A 19861-nucleotide genomic window follows, 5' to 3' on the forward strand; every position below is an offset into this window, starting at 1 on the left:
GCTTAAGATACATATCTCGCAAGTTCATATAAATATGAGCTTCCCAACTTCCTGATATTCAATACAGACTTATATCGTTGCTTTTTACGATGACGAGTTGCGCGCCTCGAGTTTGTTACATATTAAACCTGGTTGGGATATGTTTCCTGGTGGAATATGTCGTGTTGCTTGTGGATTTGGGTTTCCACATCTCTCGCGGAGCCATAAGCCTCGATACTTCCGACTTCACACAATACATAGATAGACACTCGAAGCCGGCCAGACCAGTTCGCAGCCAGTCATTCATCTCGTTCTCACTTCGGAGTGGCTCGCTTGTTCTATAACCATCGATCCTCGACCGCTGCCAGTTAGATCTTTTCAATTTATTCCTCCTCTACGCACGGGGAGGATCGCTCGCTGTCAGAATCAACGAGCTTTCGTAGCTCGCGAGGCCTCTCGAGACGCTAAAGGGACGTAAGCAAAAAATATTCCAATACTTTCAATCACGACAGTCTTTTCATGCGCAAATGTTGCTGTAGAAATTAGAAATTTTACCTTTGAATAGATTCATAAAGCATTCGAAAATATTTTTTACATTTTAGAAATGTACGATCACGAATAAACTTCTCTATAAGTAATGTATACATATCATTAAAAAATCATTGATCCTTTAACCTTTTCCACGAAGACTTTTGTCTTAGATTTAAAGAAGAAATTTGTCTTTATATTTCATTGTCCTTATATAGGTTCAGATAAGTCAGATCACTTTGCATAATGTTATTTATATTATTTATATTATGAAAGCTTATGTTTCAAAATGCAAGCTCCGCAAAACTAATACTTATTAATATTTCATTTACGAAATTCCTCTTTATAATGCTCCTATAAGATAAGAAATGTAAATCGTGAAATACAAACAAGTAGGAACAATGCATCCCTAAACAAACCGTTAGGATCAAATTCGGATAGAAGGTGATAAAATTAAGTCAATTATATGCGGTCTCGTTCAAAATGTTAAACGTATTCAGCATGAGGTTCTCTTTTATAAGGTGGTAAAAGGTTCAACGACCTCCTTTGACGATGTGATTTAATTGGCATCGAGATAGGATAACTTGAATTTCAAATGTGTGGTCCTAAAACTAGAAGAGAAAACAATTCGGTAAAGTTTACCGTTAATGCCATTTTCTTTCCTAAGTCTTATTTTTTTCCCTATAACGCTATAACTGATTAACGCGCTGAAACGAAGAAACTTCATCACGTATCAGAGTACATTCGATTACAGCTTTTTAAATTATGTGAAGAAACACCATTTTTATATACATCTGTCTTACTCTCGTACTTGGTAAGGAGAACGAAATTAATCGTAACGTCTAACGCTTCTGAATCTATTTCTTATCGTTGTTTGTGAGTAAAATATCAGAGAAACGAATCATGCGCTTCTAGGGTCCTAGGGTTAACGCGAGGCCGAACTTGGAGCAGGCCTTCACATATAAGTATAAGTTGCGAGACGCGATGAGCCCGCGAGAGGCTCCTTCCAAGATGAAACGCCCGGATCAAAGGTGCCCGCCTTTCTCGTGCAATCTTGACGCGCGCGTTGCCGGAGAGAAGCTTCTCCGCTGCGAGCCATTGATAAACTCTCCAACTATCACGCTTTCATCCCATCTCATCCCGTGGGTTGCGTAAGTTCCCTACGGCGCGGCGCGGCGCACCGGCGATTCGCCATATGACATCGCATCGCGGTGTTCGGCACGCCGTGATTTGCGCCGGCTGCCGGCCGGACCGTCCGAGTGCCGTTCGCTGTTTCTCCATGTGTGAGATTATGACGGCAGGTTAATTAATTTTCACGCCCCGGAAAGAGTCGAGCCGACCGCGTGAACTTATTTTCCGCGAGTACATCTCGCGCGAACGACCCTCTTCCCACGATTATCCTCAGCATCGCGGATCGAGGACTCGTTGAAAACGGCTAATTGTTTCGTTTCAGCCTTCGGAAAACGCGTAAACTTCAGCAATTTCTTTTCTCTTTTTTCTTTCCTCTTGCAGAAAATATAGAAATATAGAAGTTACTTGTATGTGTATCTCTCTCTTTCTTACAAAGACAACTTTCTATTTCTTTGTATATCGGTTTTCTGATGCAAATAATACACACAATTTTAAACACGATATGTTAAATGAAAAAGTAAAAATTACAAAATGTAAGAAATATATGTTTAAATGTCATCAGTACTTCAATACAAACAATGTTTCGCATTCTCGAATAAATTATTGTGAAATAAAATAAAAGGAACAGTTTATAAAACGACGGAGCAAATTATCATGTTTATCGAGCTTATGAATCGAAAAATGTATCGGTACGGGTATACAATTTCCATGTAAGATGTACAGAAAGATTGAAAGGCAAGACATAGCCTCCCTTGATTTTCTGTAACGTGCGTTATCTTGTCCGCGAGAGGTTATCTCCGGTTATCGCAAAATTAATTTGAATAACACCGACCGACATAATCGACTGATCCCCCGTTAAAGCCGACCGATGCCGTTTCTACCGCGAGTTGTAATTATACGTGCACGATAAATCGCGTGTCGTCATCGCTCGCCGATTAACTAACCGCGAGAGTGTTCCATGCAAACAAAGCTTCCTGCAATGGATGCAACGTGTAATCAATCCGACGCTGAAGTTGTTCCGAGAGGAATAAAAATAAATAATGGCCGGCAGCACGCAGCCGAGTTGAAGGCAAGTCAGACGTATTAAAATTTCTCTCGAGAAAATCATCGCTTTTTTCAGAAATGCAGTCGATTATATATATATATATATATATATAGATTATTATAATTGTCCAAATCCATTTTTTGAATATACTTTTTTGTACGTACAAAAAAGTATATTCAAAAAATGGATTTTGACAATTATTGAATTAAAAAAGTGAAAAATAAGAGCGTGAAAAATGGGAGACTCAATGAAAGAGAATATATTAAGTCGTGAATATATGTAGAGATTAGAAAGGCAATTAAATTGCTCTTGACAATGAGAATCTGAAACAGATTCCTTGAAAAAATACAATGTGTATATTATATAGAGAAGTGGCACACACATATACATAATGCAAATACGCGGTGTATAGCGTGCATTCGGCGGCGGTGTATTCTCGCGCCGGCCTTTCCTGACATTTTACAATCGGGCTGCAGGCGAAGTGAGATGACAGCACGTAGGATTATCCTGCGCACCTAGAAGAAGAGGAGCAACGATTGTATAAATCGAAGTCGAACTCCAGCTTGACCCCTCCGGAGGCTGCCCGATAACTTCTCAACTGACTCCGCAAAAAAATCAACGCGGTCGTGTTATCGCGCAGCCCGCCTACGTCAATCCGTTATCTTTGCTGCGGATGTATGGCAGTCAGGAACCGCCACGGTGGCGTGAATCGTTTGCAACAAAAATCAAGTTCTTCTGCACCCCCGCGTTGGTGATACCGCTATCGCTATCGTCTCCTCATCGAGGAAACGATGCGGCGCGTATTTCTTGTAAACTGCCCTTTGCTCTGTAGTGGAACGATAGAAATTTTACGATAGATTAATTATATATTTACAGATTAATAAGGCCTATTTCTTTTTTAACATACACGAATAAATGCAATTTTAAACGTTACTTTTGGCAGATAATATTTTCAATTAATTTAAGATACTTTATGTACTTAAAATAATTTCAATTTTTAATTAGAATTATAGTTAATTATGGAATGCATATTAAACCGAGTTTTATACATTTGAACAGTTTTATAATTCTTTCCGAATCTTTCTGATCACCATAAATATTGATATATATCACTTTTATATTGCAAATGTGCCAATTTAATATTTTTATTATATCCTTAAGTATTTATACGTGTTGTGAAAAGAATATTGTAAATCTCTATTTGTTTAAATGATATTTCCATATGATAGCAACAATTGCAATTCGCGTCTTACGTCTTTTATTTCGATGGTATAAAAGCTATGACGTTTATATTGTTCTTAATAGCTTATGATTCATCATGATCGAAGAGATGATTTATACGTAAAATACAGAATGGAATACAATTTAATAAACGCGTTATGCGCGCAGAGACTAAGTCACAACAGCGTCGCAACAAGTAAGATCTGCGCCTTATGAGTCGGACTGTACGTAAATTTGTATCAATTGCCGGTACAGCTGCTTCAATTTATTGTGGGATTAGAAACAATGAGTGGGGTCAAATGGTCCCTTCTTGTCATAATGTACCAACCCTCGTTGGCGTCGACCATGACGTCACTTCGCCTTCGAAATTATCAGCCGTCCATTTAATATTTTTATGCTCTCGGACAATGCAATTTAGAAACTTAAGATTATTTGCTTATCGAACTACTACTAGGCTATTCATAGATCTTCTTTCGAACAAGTACCATTCTTTGAAGAAATATTTCCAATAGTTTCTAAACCAGGATTTTGTTCAAATAAATATGCAGGTCAATGCTAGAAAAAAGGGAACATTTGAAGACTTTTAAAGAAGTAACTGGAAAGTAAAGGCCTGCGGTCGTAACAAGAGAAAAAATAGTATATTAGTATGGCGCACAGTGAAAAGATTTATTATTGCCAAATTTTAGGTTGTATATCTTTATACATACATGCAGTTTCATTGTATTCGAGAAACTTTGGCATTTATCACAGTAGGTTATTTTTGTATTCTCACGTTGAAGAATATCATCAACAATGAACTCGAGCCAGCTCTTCACCAGTTTGTTCACCAATTTGAGAATGTAACTGATCCTTTTAAAAAGCTCCCGAAAAGTATAGAAATAAATGATCAGTTCTCGGTAGATTTATGCAGTAAATGGCCAAAATTTTCATTTAACATTTTTTAAGAAATCGCCAGATGCAGTGTACGGACGCGCATTGTTGTGAAGTAAGATAATTCCAGAGATCAAGAGGCCACTCCTCGTTTGGTCTATAAATATCGTACGGTTGAAAGAACGGGTTTCAGTCGCATCGATCTTTCTTGCGATTAGCAATTTTTCAATGATAATTTTCAGAAATGATTAGCATAACAACGTAACGTTCAGGGACAGAAAATAAAATAAAATCCGTTCTATTATATTATCTGTTGCTGTAATAGTATAGAAAATTACGAGAATGTTAAGAAAGCAATAAGAAGAGATATATATTACATTGAGAACAGGATTGATCGCGTCACACTAGTTAAAAGAAAACAACATTAAAATACGCATTTCCAACGTAATTGTTTTCTGTGTAAAAGGCAGGATAGGAGCGCCTGGCGAAGGCAAAAAATTCCTTAAGGATGCATTACATATGCGAGAGACGGAACGGTCGAACGTCTCGTCGCCTCGTCGTTTCTTTCCACTGCGCTCCTCTCCCTCGTTTCTTTCCTCTTTTTTTTTTATTATCATTTCTCGTTTCTTCGTCCCGGGTTGACATCGCCGTCACGTAGCAGACTTCCTATGAACCGCGCGCTTTCCTGAATACCTAACTTTCGGTCCCGCCGCGCTACGGCGATCCCTCTCACGGAATCCGGAATATATCTGGAGTTTTCTATAAAACAGGATTATGCGTATGTGTAACATATGCTTTTCTACATAATACTTTCACGGCGAGTCGTTACAAAGGGCCGGTCGTGTTAGCGAAACGGTCGTCACGTACAATTTGAACTCTTTCTTGCTCTGACGAACGTGTCGCGCGCGCGCGCGCGACGACGTGTCGGTTTTCACTGACACAAGAATTAGATGGCAAAAGATGTGTTTGGATCTGATAAAATCCGACGCAGCGTGACGTATAATGAAGCGGCCCAAGAGATGCGAGCCCGATACACGCAAGCACGTAACGAGCCCGTACTTGCAAACGATCTGTTTACTGCGTTTACTAATTCTTCTCCAAATTTACATCCGCGTCTCCCGCGTGTCGGGCTGTAAATCCGCTTGGCGCGCGTATCACCTCGTAAAAGATTGCGCTCGCATTTTCGCGGACGACAGGCGATACATTCGTGCACGTTAGGTATCCTCGAGATCGAATAAGACTATCGCGACTTTCATTACCTTCGAGAGTAATTACATTTTGTACCATCTGCGCCTTGTCAGTTAATATCTCACGATCATACATTACTTTCATCGTGAAATCTCTTTCTATAGTGCCTCTTGTTTTTTAAACTAACTATAGTTTATCCTTCAAATAATTATGAAAATGAGGAGTACTCAACATTAATATGCGTGCTTTGAAAATTAGGACTTCCAAGTTACAGTCTATAGTTCAAAATCTGCTGCAGGTATTTGAATTTTTTCCATGTAATAGTTTAATTGAAGGCCTCGGATCTAGGAGTTCTATTCACGATTTGACAATAGACCGCCTTGACCAGCTAAAGATCGCAATGCTTAAAATCCCTCGGTCATCGGGACGATCGTCTGGCGGCGATCTGGCGGTGATCTAGTCGCACTTTCAATCGCCGTCTACCACAATAACGACGTGCTCTAACGGTTTCGCGTCTGTAAAAATGCCTCTCGTTCGTTTCGCGTCCAACGGCCGCCGCGCGGTGCACGCATTTGTCGCACACGTTACACCGCAGTGCCGGCCAGCCAGAGCGGCACGCACAAGACTCTCTTTCGATACTCACTCCTTTTCAAGGTGAGTCTTCGGCCCATTCACACGCGCGCCGCGCCATCGCCGTCGCCCGTGTGCGTGCGCGTACGTGCACACGTCACAAAAACCACAAATTAAGTCTCACACGCGAGCTCCTCACCGACACACAATCGAGCACGAACACGGGCTTTCAAAGGCGACTCGGGCAAGGTACAGTCTCGCTGACAAGTGCGCCTTCCATTATGAGAAAAATGCGCGAGGGAAGAAACGCATATACGTTGACCGGCTCTTCGTTTCTTTCACCGTTATGCACATGGGCATTTAACGTAAGGGTAATTGTCTGATATTCAACCCGAAATAACATAAGTAACGCAGCTTTCAAGCGCGAAGCAAATAAAAGAACCCAGGAACCAGAAGAACAGTTTAACGCGAGATACGAATGTAAACTAGCAATAGATGTTAAAAAGTAACATATAGCAGCTTTTCAAAGTAACGTTAAAGAGTTGTTTATACAACCGAGTCGTAATGTGTATGTATGTGTATAAATGACAGTCATAATTCTGAAAATACATTTAAAGTCTGTAAAATTCACGAGAAATATGCGTTACCCATTTCTCTATATCACATATGTATTGCCATCAAATAACATCTTGAGATAAAATTACACTTAGGAAATTTTCTTAAGAGATATTATTTTTTGCTTTGCCATTTAAATAAGCTTAAACCGCCCTCAATTATCTTTTTATACATTTAGAAAAAACCAATCATCAATAAAATTACCAAATAATCCGAATTGGTTAATAGAATCAACGAATAATCCGAATCGATCACTTGGCTGCCCGGAAATCGAATAATAAGACGGGATATATGTACGCGGATTGTTGCTCATTATACTACACGTGTCTCATAAAAAACGTTTTCTCGACGAAGGATACGCGCTTGCGCGCGGGACAAGCCCGCATTTATATTCTTAAACGGGACATCCTGCGTGTAAAGCCCAGCGGCGGATACGCGCGGTTGTCGTCGACAAGGCGGAGAGCGAGAAGACAAGACCGGTGCCGGCGGCTTATTGAATCCGCGGGAGTAGCCGCTTCGGGAGTAGCCGCGGCGACTGCAAATGACAAGATTCGCGGCTGCAAAAATATTCGTTCCCTTCCCGACTGCATCCGCGTGAACTCGCGCTCGCGGGAGGACGGATTACATTATGGGGTGTCCAAGAAAGGTGCAGTCGAGCCATGAAAATGTATGTCATTTTCGCGCTGAGAATGCTGAAGCATTCGCAAACATAGATCCTCAAATTTTACAAGACTTTTGGAAGTAATTTTTCGTATCTTACGATTCTTTTCGATGGAATAAAAAAGCATTTAACATCAATGAGGCGCTTGTAGTAAAGCCAATTTAATTTTTTTCTAGACGTTTACATAATAATTCTTCTTTTTTTATCGTGAATTAATATATTTTTTAAAGAAAGCACTAATTTTAAACACCCTGTACAGTCTCCTTCTCGCTTTGTACATTACTCGGATAAGTCGCTTTTGTGGGAACCCGGAGTATTTACGATGTCGAATGCGAACTTTGTAATGGCGACACTGCCCTCGAGGAAATTAAACGCCACGCTCATTTTCTTGATTTAACGCGACAGGCAGATGGAAGCGGGTAATGAGGTAGTTCACGTTCTTGTTCTCTTTCTTTTGCGCTGGAATTTATGTAAATTGACGGCCCGGTGCAAAGTGCTCGCGACTCGAGAGAAATGATTTTCCACCTAGGTATCACCATTAAAAGCCGATAGAACACGTTGATTCCTTGTCGCAAGAACAGAGCCGCGTGTCAAATGTCTGCTATTACTAAAGTTGGATTAAAATCTTGCGGAGCCTCAAGCAGAATATGATGCCTTTTGTTCCTGTTTAATATATTCTCATGATGCCGTAGATAATGCAAAGAGAAAAAAGGAATATGCTCATAAATCATAAAATAAAATCTTGCTTTTTACAATGAATAGACTGTCAATCTGTGACATCTAGGTACTTGAAGATTTTTAACGAGTTGGCTTGAAAGTCTTCATAAATATCTTCATTAACAAGCTATCAAAATAGGCTTTTTGCGGGTAAAAATGTTGTGCGGCAGGCATTTCATGGGGCATTAACAAGTGTCATACATTCATGCAAATGTACGTATGCGCTTTATTATGTAAATACTGTCGTAGGAGGCTACATACTGCTAAGAATTTTATATCGCACAATTGATCCGCTCGGTATAGACGTAAACATACGAGGCGGGCGTATATGGGCTAAATCTGAAATTATCTCTCGAACGAATATGTGTCATTAGCGTGCAATAATACTGTCGCTATATTTAGTCGCCACGAGTGCCACGAGTATTCATCTAGAAAAACCGCGGTTTGACGTGTGTGGCGTCACGATGATTCTCCTCTTTTAATCAGTCGTTGATACATATTTATAAATAACCAGTACGTTGTAGCATGAGATGAGCGTATTGCTAAACGGCTGGCGATATACGCTGCTTGTTTATCGAAGGAGAAACGCGGCTGTGTGCGTGCATAGCGCAGCTGAAAATTTTCCGCAAGAGATTGCGATACGCCCATTTTTTCTCCCTCGATCAAACGATTATGCATAGATTTCGCAACACGTCGACGTATGTAAAATGTCAAAATAACGGCTAATAAATAGGGCAGCGATATATTTCAATTTTTCAGACTTCATGATAGTCCGACATCCTCTCGCGAGACTTAATTGTTCTCATTTATGAAATGCATTACGAATCAATGTTCCCTTTAGAAGAGAATTATATCAGCGATAGGTTGTCTCAAAGATTGTTAACAGATTGATATAAAGTATGCTCCAACAGATATTGTCTGCCTGCACAAATGCTGCAGCTCTGATATCGCTGAAAAAATCGTACTCTTACTCTCTAAATCTGAATCAGTGAATAGTCACTGATATCAGTGTAAAGTATGCCACTGATTCATGAAAAGTGGCATACTTTACGCACTGATATCAGTGAATATTCACTGATTCAGATTTATAGAGTAAGTAAATTGTAATATTTTTTTATTTAGCTTCTTCTTTAGTTTACGACATTGTTTGAAACGCTTTTTAACATCTGTTTTCTCTGTTAAGAAGATTAGATAATATTTCGCAAATTCCCTTAATAAAATATTGCTCTATTTGCAAAAGGCGAAAGGCTTGTACTCGCGACTCGCACGAGAGGATACGCGCCGCTCTTGGATTTCTTCTTATCGGGCCCCGGCCGCGATTTTCCTTGTGTGGTGCACGCGTGTGGATCGTATGCATGCATGCATGTATGCATGTATGCGCGGCTGCATTCGTCCGTATCGCATTGATATACACGAGCGAGCGGCGGACTGCAGACACGATGCGATAAAGAGAATTACGATACTCCGCGGGGCTACGATGCTGAACGCCCCGAGAACGACGTTGCACTATTCATAACGCGATCTATATCGAGCGTTGGCGACTGAAAACTTAAATGCGAATCGAAATGAATGAAATTGCGTACTTATCGGAATGTAGAAGGCAGCCGCGACAGGTGGAATCTACCCTGCTCGCGCGAGCTTTACTATATGACTTCATTCTATTTATATATAGCTTTCCACATTTCAACATTTTCAACAAATCAGGTGGAAAAACCTGTAGCTGAAAAAAGTTATTTAATAGATGCAGGAATTTTTCTGCAGCCATTCGTACGCGTGTTCGACAAGTAAAGTCTATTTTCCTTTAAAAATTAAAATGACATTTTTCTATTTCAATTTTTACATCGACGATAAAATTCTTTGCAATTTTTGAAACTTTAAAGATAAATATCCTAGTAATTTTTCGAAGATATCAATTTCCATTTAGTTGAAACATAACATATTTTGTCGTGCAATAATTTATCTCATAGTTGCTAAAGCTACTTTGTTAATTAGTTGAAACATTTTGGCAGTTAATTGAAAGTATTGCTATTAGTGCTCATCGAAGGTATCAAAGGCTTTAGAATTTAAAAATCTTTTATTATAGTTATTTACTTAAAAAATTATAGCCATTTTTATTCCGTTACTTATATCTTATAAAGTAAAATAAATAATAAATATAACATAAAACGTGAAATGCTCACGAGCGTATTTTATCGTTTCGGCTAGTTATAAGCGCGCATAAATCTGATTTACAGTGCGTTTCATTACAAGGCACTTTGCAGCTTGTTATTATTACGCGTAACATATAATTTACAGGCAAATGTAAAATGTAGTGACGAGACGTTAGGCGTACAAAATCATTCACGCGGAGGAAGCTCAGGAAGCAGCTATCCTTGCATCCTCGAGCGGCTACCAATCTAATACCCGACGGCGACAGGCGGCGTAGATGAGGATGTCGAATAGCATTTGCCCGCATATAACCGGGAGTTAATCGCCGTGCATATATCTCACAATCGACGCGAGAATTTCGAGCGATAAAGCGGCCGCCGCCTCTCACATTCTGCAAAACAAGAAAAGAAAAAACAATTTGAACTCCGAGGGGCAATTATAAATCGTACGACCGACGGGAGGGGGGGGAGGGAGGAAGGCTTTTACCGTTTATTAAAAGAATGCCACACGTGCATAAACCGCAACCAAGACGAGCGCGTACGCGCGGCGCGCATTAGAGAATTAGCCGCGCGCAACTCGCGCGTTTAGACCTCCGGCCGGGACGACGATCGTATTTACCGGCCGCGATTGGCCGATTCGCTTTAAGCGTGATGGCCTCAAGTGGTTAAGAGTGACGCTGACGTTTAATGACAAGCGCCTGCTGTTGAAAATTGCCGGCTAACAACTGACTACTTACAAAGTCCGCTGCGGGTGACCGTTACATCAAGCGAGTCGTAAAAGCAATCGGCGAAAAGCCCCGCGCCACGCCGCGCCGCGACGCGACGCAGCGCGGCGTGGCGTGGCTTGGCGTGCGACCCGTTAGATCTGCAATCGCGTCGGTGAACCGCGGTTCACTTTATATACCGTTTGTACGGGTAAAAGTGATGCTAATGCGGAAGATAGAAGCAACATCGGTCAACTTCCAACCTCCAGTTTAATCGGTTTCTTGTCCGCGCGTCTGCAACCGGCAAGATTAATCCTATTGGGGGATGGGAATGTTTCTCGAACCGCCGCACTGCGGGAAGATCGTCGAGAATGTCGAGATATCTCGTTGACTTCAAATTTCTCGTATACTTCCTTTTTACGGGTTTGCAACTGCGTGAATTTACGGAGAAAGACGACGATGATAGCAATATATTATCTTTCCACATGCGCGAAAATATCGCGCGCGCAAAATATCGACGATATCGAATAACAGCAACACGGAAATAATAAAAATCGCTGCGTTCGCAATAGTTACGCTTGCGATATGCAGCCGATACGATTGAAATACCATGGCGTATGCTCTTGGCCATCGTGCATGACAAAGAGCTCTTCCATGGAAAAGGCACAGTCGCCACGATGAATTTTCTACCATAACTCGAAAGAGTCAAGGAACTCTAGATGATATAAAATATCCCACAGAAACAATCCCCGATTTATATTTTCACAAGTTCGTAGCTTTAACGAAGCGTAATTAAAATCGCCAAGGTGATTCACGATAAGCATCATGAAGATAAAAATTCATGAAAAATGTATCCAAGACAACGACATTTTATTAAATCCAAAGTTGCTTACGGAGCTACCGTTATGATACATTTATTATTTATTTTTAAATGCGGGATATTATTTCATTAAGAAATTATTCCGTGTAAAAGCGTGTAACACAAAATATCGTAAATTAATAGACGATTTTTTTCTTCACTTATAAGACAAGCAAATGAGAGGAGAATTACAACAGTGAAAGAGAAACAGCTTTAAAACTTTTTCTCGAGAGTTCTAACTCACGGCGAATATAACGAGCTGCCGCAGTCGCATTGACGCCGGTGCATATACGCGACGTTTCTGCAACTTCCTCTCGCAACCGGATTAAACAGAAAACGAAGTAAATATCGCGCGGATACGCGCGATTCGCCAGGTCCACGGAAGTTAAGAAACTCCGCGGCGCGGCGGCGAATCCAAGGCGAACTGGAATGGCGGGCCGCGCCGCGCCGCGCCGCGCCGCCGCGCGCCGTGCTGAAAACCCGCCCGGCTGTTTACTCAATCATACTTACGAGGGGATACGTGAACGCGTATCCGATCCTGCTCCGTGTAATGATATGCGGCCGGCGGATGTGTGCTGATAAATAACGACACGTCGGATTAAACGAACCAGTCGCGCGATGCTTCGGCGGGCGACTTGTAAAACGCGGATGGCCGGCCAATAAACGCTAAGGAATTAGCTTTCGATCGTCGCGATGATCAACGTCGGTGCGCCGCCGATCGATAACGGCGCTTGTCTAAGCGCGAACGACCCAAGTATCAAATTGCAATTCTATGTCGACCATTAACCGCTTGGTTTTATCGTCAACGCGAAGCTTGAGTTTATCGTTTGGACTATTGCAAATTATTTTAACGATAATCGTTACAAAACCTTTTTATTTGAAAGACATCAAATTTGATTCACTGCGAAATTGTATACGGTTGAGGATTCTTGGCACAATTATTAAAAGCAATAAAAATGTTAGTAATGAGAATGTGTTATTACAGCGCAGTTTAACTGTGCTTAAAGAAATTAATTTTACTTTGAACATATGTAAATAAATAAAACCAAATTTTTGAATCGAATAGTAATATTAATTTACGTAAATTATTACTAGATTTCTGTAAAGATTTCTTTAATTTAATTTTTTTATAGAAATTCAAGAAATCTTTAATTGTATTATTCACAGGAATGTTTTCGGATTCTGAATAATTTATAAATAAAAGCCGTAAGAAACCGGCTAATAATTTATAAATAAAAACCGTGGTAATAGCAAGACCGAAGTTGCAAATTATTAAGAACAAGAAAGTTGTACCTGTCCCATTAAAATAATTTTAACTACAAAATAAAAATGTTCCTTCTTTTACATATATGAAACAATTTTTTATTTTTGATATCCAAGTGAAGTGATTGAGTTAATGTTAATGATTTTGTTCAATCAGATATAAAGTTTTTCATTCATAAATGCTGCTTCGACCTTGTTCGGTGTATGACTTTATAATTAATGAAGAGTGAATTTATAATGTATCTCATTATAAAAATCTAACTCTCTCTATAATTAAATGCTTCTGTAATAAAATTCTGATTTAGATATGAAGTTTGCATATGAAGTCTCTAACGATCACTTTCCCTCTGTCAAAAAAATAATTTCTATTGCAAGGAAATTAATTATAATAATTTAGTAGAACGTTTACATTAAAAATAAATAAACTCAACTAATCAAAGTATATTCAATATTAATAATATATAGTGCAAAAACGAAAACATGTTTAATAAATAATTATTTGTAATAACACAAAATTGGATAATTATGAATAGGAAGTAAAATGAACTTTTTATATGATTGAGTTTAAGGATTAAAGTGGAAAGTTTCTAAAGGTTTCTCCGTTTCACTGAGTATACTTATATCTATTAATTCGATCTTTTATTATCGTATAATAATAAGATTTTATTATAGTAATTATATTTTATTATTATGGCATGCAAAAGAAAAAGAATAGTGCCATTACTGCAAAATTATCGGAAATTTATAGACAAGGCAAATGTAATAGCCGAAGATAATTAAGTGGTGAAAAGTGGTATCGTAGAAAATCTTGAACATATACTCTTCAGAAGAAAATAGAAAAGTATTTTATTAAAAAAATTTAATTAATTCTTTTTGCAAAATATAAATTTTTACAAAACTGAAAATTTTGCTGCTTTAATGTTACAAATATTAATGTATGTATACATGTAGTTAATAAACATTTTATTTCCAATAAATTATGCGAAAAAGTAGAACGTACATTCATACGTCAAAGTATTCATAAACAATGATTCCTTAGATTTGAAGTAGATTCTTGATTTCTGCCCTTTTTACTCGCCATAGAGTACACACCAATTGAAGCACACGCGGCCACCATCATACGAGTCTCGTGAGAATTTAGGGAGGCAATTCGATCGGGATTCACGTCGTCGACTACGTAAAAACGTCGATCCGCTCGTTTTCTCCGATTCCCCATTATTATTACACAGCCCGCATGACGGCGCCATCCACCCCATTCAAACGTGATTCAGAAATTGCCTGCTCCATTCGCGCCCTGTCGAGGACGGCCACCCTTAAGTTACATTAATGCCGCGGTACCAGACGACCAGGTCGCGTGTTGCTGACATACGGGCTCCTCTCAATTGGTATAAATTGCCGCGGACTGACGGCGGCCGATAAGAGTGTTTTGCCGCGTAGTCCCGTATTGTCGCGATGCTATACGACTACGTATGTATATGTAGTATTATATTCGGTGCGTCACTGAAAGAGATTAAAATGTCTCTTGAAACGCTGGGCATGTGTAATGTGTTTATTAATACTCGTTAAGCATTGTGCATTATGATTCTCATCATGCTTTATTGCAGAATGATTTTTTTAGTTCCTTTATCTTAAATAATAGAAGGAGAAGTGACAAAGATTTTGTCTTTATTCACTTATATGTGATATCGTATTTATAAAACATTGTCAATTTCAAAACAACAGCGTATATTTACAAGTGTGACATATTTATTAATATATTATAATATTTTATCATTAATTATATGTATAGATTTTTTGTTTCTTTGCATTTAGAAACTTTTTTATAATTTTTGTTTGTAACAATATTTTTATGTGTTGTTTATGATACAGGAAACGAGAAATTAATCTAAAAAAAAAATTAAAGAATTTGTGTACGACAACACGATACATACGTTAGGAACCTGTCCGTAATAGCAAAACCAGCGATATCATGATCGAATGATCCCGAAGAAATCCCGAGAATATCAGAAATATGTTAATTCAACATAAAATGTAAAGTTATACATATATGCATTCTTGAGATATAAAAAATCAACAGGGAAAAAACAAACACGCCAGGAACATTATTTAGTCTCAGCGACTTCGTTACGTTTCTCGTCGGTTACGTGATCCTCGTGTCGTTTCCTCGTTATATACGAGCGTCAATTTTCGACGTTTCGCTCGTACGATTTACAGGCGCGATAAGCACACGCCATCTCGACGAATGTATTAAAGCCGTACAAAGTAATTGCGCGAGAGGATTTCGCGAATGCACCGCGGCTCGAATCCTCGAAAACGCGCCGCAACGAAAGCCGACGCCGAGGGAGTAAAGAGGAGGAGTAAAGAAAAAAAGTAAAGAAAGAAGAAAGAGAGGAAAAAAAGAAGAAGCAGAGAGACGCTCGGGGTCCGGCGATGCCGAGGGCCGCGAGGGAAGAAGTAAGAGTCGTAAAACGGGTTCTCCTGGCCCGCAGGGGTCGTTTCTTGTTAGCCTTTTTAGACGGGGGCCCCTCCGCGATCTTTCGTGTTAAACACCGCGATGCTTCAACGAGCGCCCGCTCGCTTGCTCGCTCGCTCGCTCGCGCTGCAAATGTAGAAAAGTCCCGTCGTCCACGCGATTTCCGGTTTCGCGTGTGCGCGTTCAGCGACTGTACGGCTACATTTCGCGCGAACGTATCGGATTTTCGCGCGTGTCTCGAATCCTGTAGCGCGAGGAATCCGAGCGCGATTTGCGAACGTGATCGTCGGCGATCGACTTTCCGCGAGCGGCCGCCACGGCGAGTCGCGATAAGCCTTTAATTAGATCGAGATGGTTCTACTCTACGATACGCGTGCGTATCTTGACGCTTTATTTACCTGCTTATCTGCCGCAGTATCAGAGTTAATTGTAAGAGCTCCTCTTTCTTACATAATTGTTAATTTATGAACTAGCGACCTAGGTAACGAAGGAGTAATCATATCTTACTAGCAGTTTATAATATGTATAAATGATCCTATCGCCTTTAGAGAAATGATAATAGTAATAAAACAGATAGTAGAAACTCATACGATGGTAGAGTCATAAAATTATATTTATTGAAAACGAAATGAATCTTCTCAAATTATAAAAATGCATCAACGCATAAAGTATATTATTATATTACATAAATAAAAAGAATAAGAGAAAGAAAATATCATTTTTTATTTCTAATTAATTGTTAATCTATTTATTAATACGCTCATATCTATTACACATTTATAATAGATTATATCAAATATCCTGAAGTAATATTAATTACAACCGTACTACAAGAAATAATAATGTTAATTTAGCTACTTCTTATATGGTTATCAACTTATATTTCTATCAACTGTCGCAACTGTTCTATTACATCTAGTCAACGATCGTTAATTTCCTCTGTTATATGAAATCTTTTACGTAAAGTTTTCTGCTTCTTATTCATAAAAGAGAGCGATGACTTTGTTAAACGCAGCTTGAAAAATCACGTGAACGTGTATTACTGGTGTTCTTGAAAGGTGTGAAATGTAGGACTGGGTGACAAACGACAACAATCGTAAAGACACATATGAAACGTAAATACAGGCTGCGTGTTGAATTGGTATAAATTGCTCCAAAGTAGATAAAGGCGTTTCACCCGGGTCTACGCGGCTCCGAAGCGCTATACGCGCGCATTATGCAGTTACGCACATCGGAAGAGACACGCGGTCGGCATCGAGAAGTACGTGCCTCGGCGACGTACCCGACAATTTGCGTTTATGCTAGATTACACGTAGCAATTTCTCGTTACACCAGCCTGAAAACTGGGTGAAAGTCCATTAAACGGTGCAACAGGTGCAGCCGCGTCAAGGTTCCCTGTAGCGCGCAGACGACTGATTTTTATGACAGAAGCATTATATTTTTATCTTCTAGGAAATGCCACGTTGATTATTTAATCGCACGTGCATTATTATGCACGTTGGAAAAAATAGACGCGTGCATACATCTATTTTTTTTACATAATAAATGAGCTTGCGTTTGTTTCGTTAAGAATTTTAGAAAATGCGTACCTCTTTTTGTGTTCCACGCCACAGATGTAGCCGTCAATTGCATCAAATCGCGAAAAATGTTTAACAGGAATAAAATCGTTTTCGTAAAGTCCATTTAAAATCCACCATAATCCGCGATTTACAAATCATGTCAGATTTTAAATAGAATAGTTATATGCATATTTGATATATGTGATATCGTAATATATATATTCTATATGTATGTGTATTCTGATTCTTTAACGCTTCTTTTATATTGCCCATTATCTGAAACTACAAATATAAATTCTGATTTTGCTAACACAAATTTAAGGATCGTCGAAAGTGGGCTTGATTTACAGGAAGGCGAAATATATAATTATACATTGGATTATATGTTGTTTCACAGAAGTGTCAATCATTTAGCGAAAAATTGCTTCGCACTAAAATCATTTGCAGCAAGGTACTGTATAATTACGATCGTGACAGACACGTTCGTCCACTATTGACACAAATAGCCACTGCCTATTAGGACGACTCGAAGCAAAAAAAGAATAAAAGAAAAAAAAGAACATATATTTAATTTAGCCAGCTGTTTACGAAAGAGACGGATTAATTAATTCAGTCCATGAGAGCAAAACATGTATCGCGAGCGATCACTTTTGTCTTCCTCGTGGCTTCAAGGTTGCATTATGCTCGAGACCTTGTACCTTTCGCGAGATGTTGCTTGTTTTCGATGCTGTCATGCGTTCTTCCTTTCAAAAGCAACAATAAATGTTTGCATGCGCACCGTTACGCCATCGCCGTGCGGGCGATCGGTATGTATCAGCGAGGTGCATTACAATGCGGCGGACACGGAATACGTTATTGCAAACGTTGGTAAATAACACGTCGTGTCTGCATTTTCTCTTTTCGCTTTTTTCCTGGGGAAAAAAAACAACTTTATTCGCTAGCTCGCGCGATATTTCGTCGTCGACGAGGCGCGGACTTTTCGAATTATATTCCCGACCGGAAGGAAGCGCCGCGACCGACCGGAAGCCGCTTCCGCGTTGTTGATAATAAACGGCTACGTGACACGACCGATTGTTAAAGGTCGTGCGCGATAGACCGCATCATATCCCATATCATATCTAGAGCTTGACCAAGATTTACAAAGGAAATTAAAATTCTGAGAAAGGAAGTTTTATTGAAATCCATATGACACCAACAGATTTTAATTATTTGATCGTAAAAGCTTAGATCTCAAAAAAAGTCTCATTTGTTTGTAGTTTTTAAACTACCTGTAGCTCGACATTGCGTGGAGAAAAGAATAATTTTAGTTCAAAGAACTCGCCATTAAAATTAAACTCGTCGATCCAGGTATATATTTGCGCGAATAGAATAAAATCGTACATCGAGAGAGAGAGAGAGAGAGAGAGAGAGAGAGAGAGAGAGAGAGAGAGGGAGGGAGAGGGAGAGAGAGAGAGAGGAGGAAGACCGTCGACGATTCGCTTCGCCTTTTGCGCTGCAGTCTCGCATTCGAATCGAGGATAGCTCTTTAGTTATTCCTCTCACACGTCTTTGACGTCGTGCGATTTCCTTCGGGCGAGGGTTTCCGAAGTAAATTCTGGTTCGCGATGGATCCTGATCGCGGTGGAAAGACACGATCTTGGCGAACATGTCGCGCGACGAAGCAAAAGACGCGCGCGTGAGTCTCATTTGCCGCAAAAAGTCTCTCTCTCTCTCTCTCTCTCTCGCTTTCTCTCTTTCTCTCAAAGATGTGGCTTCGAAAATTTAAATTACCGAGTCATAAGGGAGGGATAAAAAGTTTGCGCGAGGGGCGGTCCTTCGCGGAGCAAAAAGCGCTCACGGGAGAGGCGTTCCTCTCTTCCTTCTCCTTGAGGATCCTCGCGCGACCCTTGACGGAGTTCGATCACCTGTGTGAGCGCGCGTTTGCGATTCGCAAAAGAAATAAGGCGAGCTTCGCCACAAGACTCTCACGATCGGGGAAATTGTCCTTTTAAGTGGGCGTGCAACGAATATTCAACCGAAACAGGACAACGTGACAGGAGGTGTTATTAAAGAAAATTAGGTTTTCTGAGAGACCGTTTATGTTTCGAAGACTATTATACTCTATTGTAAAACATATAATTGCACATCCGCAGAATGTGTATCGAGTGTACAATGTATGTCATGTTAATAATAATAGTGTTATAGGGGGATTTCGTATTTCGCAAGAAGATGATTCGTATTATTGGCAAGATTAAAAAAAAATGTTATATTGATTGATAATTTCGTTCAGTCTCTTCATTCGTTTTGTACGTATTGCTTTAATTCCATAGCAAGAGGTCTATAATTACAAGT

General features: G+C 39.6%; 1 long non-coding RNA gene across 1 annotated transcript in view; it reads left to right on the forward strand.

Annotated features, from left to right (window-relative positions):
* The first annotated feature begins 259 nt into the window (after positions 1-259).
* The window catches only part of LOC139774515 (uncharacterized), a 34823-nt gene continuing 15221 nt past the window's right edge, over positions 260-19861 (forward strand). The window contains exon 1 of the long non-coding RNA XR_011718599.1: positions 260-453. This is a non-coding gene — a long non-coding RNA (uncharacterized lncRNA). The remainder of the gene's footprint in view (positions 454-19861) is intronic.

Source organism: Temnothorax nylanderi, unplaced genomic scaffold (genome assembly GCF_030848795.1).
Source record: "Temnothorax nylanderi isolate EJ_2023f unplaced genomic scaffold, tnyl_v1.0 TNYL_tig0001_pilon, whole genome shotgun sequence".
NCBI lineage: Eukaryota > Metazoa > Arthropoda > Insecta > Hymenoptera > Formicidae > Temnothorax > Temnothorax nylanderi.